At 34.0% G+C, this 3,774-nt stretch overlaps 1 long non-coding RNA gene across 1 annotated transcript; it reads right to left on the bottom strand.

Annotated features, from left to right (window-relative positions):
- Positions 1-2,222: 2,222 nt before the first annotated feature.
- LOC135132933 (uncharacterized) lies at positions 2,223-3,455 on the bottom strand. The gene is made up of 4 exons (XR_010281111.1): positions 3,325-3,455; positions 3,136-3,274; positions 2,644-3,081; positions 2,223-2,593 (listed from the first exon to the last, which is right to left on the bottom strand). It is a non-coding gene; the product is annotated as an uncharacterized LOC135132933 (long non-coding RNA).
- Positions 3,456-3,774: the final 319 nt, after the last annotated feature.

Below are 3,774 nucleotides of genomic sequence, written 5' to 3'. Positions count from 1 at the left end.
CTGTTTGTAGATTGCTTTTATGGTAGGAAATTAAACAAGCACATAATTAAATCAAATTCTCCTTTCTTATTAAAACAGAAGCTACCGGGTGACTATTATTGGTTGAGGCAAATTTTTGTGTTGACAGTTGTAAATTATTGGTAATGCCATTTCATAGTTGTCAATTTTGATATGAGTGGGCACGTAAGCAAACGTGATAAAAGAGGAGCTTCTGTACAGTACAGCTACAGATGTACAGTAATGCTCACATAAATCCCGTGCAGCCTCACTTTTAAGTTGTATCAAAATCATATTGATTTTGATACAACTTAAACTTAACTTTTGATACAAACAGTGCTGAAACTAGAGAATATTTAGATATAGGCGAACCTTGCGTTAGGCGCCCCTCGTTTACACATAAAAAATGCAATTTTACCAAATAATTTTATCTACATTTTTAATAAGTATACAAAACTAATACTATGATAAAATATAAAAAAAAAGAAACAAACAAATCATTCTTGGTTAGTATAACATAATTTTTGGATGAATTTGGCGCCCCTTGTCATTGGCGTCCCTAGGCAAGGGCCTACTCCGCCTATAGCTAGTTTCGGCACTGGATACAAATTCAGATTGTCATCAGGATTTATGCGAGCATGAAAGTCCATACCATCATAAAATAAATTTTAGATATAAAGTGACAAAAAAAAATTACAAACATTAATAGTCACTCATTACTGTAACATGAAGAAACTATTTAATACTACATGGGAAACTAATATTATTTTGCTTTATATAAAATGAAAATATTATTATATTATTGTAAAGAAACGAAATGGAGTTGTTGGGATATGATCTAAATAAAATAAATATAAAATTTCAACAGTTGCAATTCTAAAATAGGTAACTAGCCAAGTAAGTCGATAATAAAACGAAGCCTAGAGTAATTATAAAAAAAAATGCTGACACATGCATAGAGATATTAGTGAATAAAAAACGGTTATTTTAATTGTTTTAAAAAAGGTTTTCTTTGTTTTATAAATTTCTTTAATGAATAATATTGCCAATTCCATGCTGACATCTGCAGCATAAAATATAAAAAAGATGTGGTGTCGCGGGACACCAGGTAGGAACGAAGTTCCTTCGGCTAATGTAGAATCGACACAATTTGCAAAAAAAAATCGTGCTCAATTTTATGTAGGTTTTCTTGATTTTTCTCTTAAATTTTGCTGATTAGTTTTTATTTAAGTACAGAAAAGTATTTAGGAAATTCAGTATTTTAGGAAATAATAAATTACGTAAAATAGGTAGAATTATCAAAATATATATATATATATATATATACGTCAATGATAACTTTTGGCCTCGCGCCAGATTTAGGTGTGGGAAAGCAGAGAAAAATGTTGTGCCTCGGTGGGATTCGAACCCACGTCTCCACGCTCTCCGGGCTGGTATGCTAACCGCTACACCACAAGACAACTTATCTTTACTCTGCTTTACCCGCGTGTTATTGTGCCGCCACAGTACTCCCCCCCCAGCGACACAGCGCGCGGTCGTGCTGGGGTGCGAAGGAGATAGTTGCTGGCGTCGCTCCTACCACTCTTACGGTCGTTGTTCGAACCCTGGCGGTGCTGCGGACCCCGAACACAGCGGGCACAGGGCGGTGGCAGAAGGATGTTGCGTGCGCGTTGCCTGTCGGAGGTCACCAATGTGGGAAAGCAGAGAAAAATGTTGTGCCTCGGTGGGATTCGAACCCACGTCTCCACGCTCTCCGGGCTGGTATGCTAACCGCTACACCACAAGACAACTTATCTTTACTCTGCTTTACCCGCGTGTTATTGTGCCGCCACATAGGCAACAAGTAATGGGAGAATATGAAAACCACATCCTAGCCTCAAACCTGTCATATCAGTGTTCAAATTTGTATTTATGGTTGCATCATTTACAACAAGCGAATGCTCGACACATTTTAAAGCAAGTAAATATTTGGAGTTATAGTTTAAACTGTTTTCGAGTAAAAGAAAGAAAAACTGGTATGAATCAGTTTATTCAGAAACAATTTTTTGGAATTAAAACAGCCACATAGAGGCTGAAGAAATTAAGATAATCAAAGAGAAAAGAAAACACAACTTAAAACTAGGAAAGCTTACTTCGTAGTAAGTGCAATTATATTCTATGAACATTTAATACTACTATAAAACACCAAAGTAGATTATTCATATTTCTTATGAAATTAAAGATTGCAATTATTAACAAAGTTGACAACGTATGGATAAAGTTAAATATATATCTTTTAGTCAAAAGAGGTGTCTGCATAATTTGTTACAGTGTGTTTGCAGGTATATTTGTACAATGCAGCAGCTGCTGCATTCACTATCCAAATGTAATGAATAAATAATGATTTGTCTGGTGTATGGTGCGGTCTTAAAATTAGGTATTTTTACTATATTTCAATTGGATAAATATTTTTACACATATTTGTAAATTCTCGTGCTTTGCCAGTTTTAGACGTAGGAATTTTAATTATTAGCGTATCGTTTTTGTCTTGAGTGCCGTCATTATTTCTCAATTTATCCATTCCACATGCTCCTACAACTTGTAATAAAAAATAAACCTAAAACATAATGATTTATAGACAATGTGATTAACTTTGTTTGAGATCACCTTTAACATCAGGTACATTTAATCACGGGCTTCTGGTAAAAATTTTGCTAAGTCTTCTCTTGTAAATATATTTGATTTCTTGGCAACGTAACCTATATTTTTTGCTTGAAAACTTGGTGTACTTAGATATATCTATGCTGTTTTTTATTAACAGAATTGACTTTAACTACGACTATGCAGCCCAAAGTGTTAAAGATTTCACAGAATTTGCTTTTTCAGCGAAATACTTGTATGCAATGAGGTGTTCTCTATATATTTTGCATGGTTGTTTCTGCGCCAAAAAAAAATTTTTCATACCGCTTTTCATAAACTGTGGCTGAGTTTTTGGATAATAAATTTGATATATTATCTGCCAGTTTTTGCAAGTTCGGTCGAATGCATGTAAACTTCTTGTTATTATAGCTATCCATCTATATTTTGCAATTGCTGCAGATCTTTCTGCAAGCAAAAATATTATTAAAAGTGCCAAAAAATAAGAGGTATGCTTCATACTTTCATTTAAAATGGGCATGTAAGCTAATAATCTGTTCTGTAATAATAATAAAAGCTTATTATAGGTTATGTAGATACAAGAAAATTGTTCAAATTCTTCTATTCCGCATACTCCTACAACTTCGAATAAAAAATATACCTAAAACATTATGTTTTGTAGACAATGTGATTGACCTTCTTTTAGATTACCTTTGACATTAGGTACATTAATCACGGGCCTCTGTTAAAAATTTTCGTAAGTTTTCTCTTGTAACTATATTTGATTTCTGGGAAACATAACCTATATTTTTTGCTTGAGAACTTGGTGTACTTAGATTATATCTATGCTGTTTTATATTAAGGGTCCCCAGTCGTCGCACGCAAAATCGGTTTCAGTGAGAAGAATTATTTTTTGTAACTATGCAACCCAAAGTACGGATGCACGGCACTTGGTAGCGACCCAAGAGAGGAGAGATTATGGTCACTGTAGGGAGTCCGTCATAAAATGCAAATCGGTAAACAACACCAGATAAGCTTATTTATTTTGAAATGAAGGGTACAGGCAATAACCATCGAAATCCATTTCTATCTATTTTGAAAGAAATTGAGTTGAAAGTTTAAAATGCTGCGGAAAATAGATTGAGAAACCCACAAGGTTCA

This window comes from Zophobas morio, unplaced genomic scaffold, assembly GCF_036711695.1.
Source record: "Zophobas morio isolate AGI-343-1 ecotype UQ-CSIRO unplaced genomic scaffold, CSIRO_AGI_Zmor_V1 ptg000021l, whole genome shotgun sequence".
Lineage (NCBI taxonomy): Eukaryota > Metazoa > Arthropoda > Insecta > Coleoptera > Tenebrionidae > Zophobas > Zophobas morio.
Note: the sequence above shows the minus strand (reverse complement) of the source record. Positions and strands in the feature narration are given on the sequence as shown.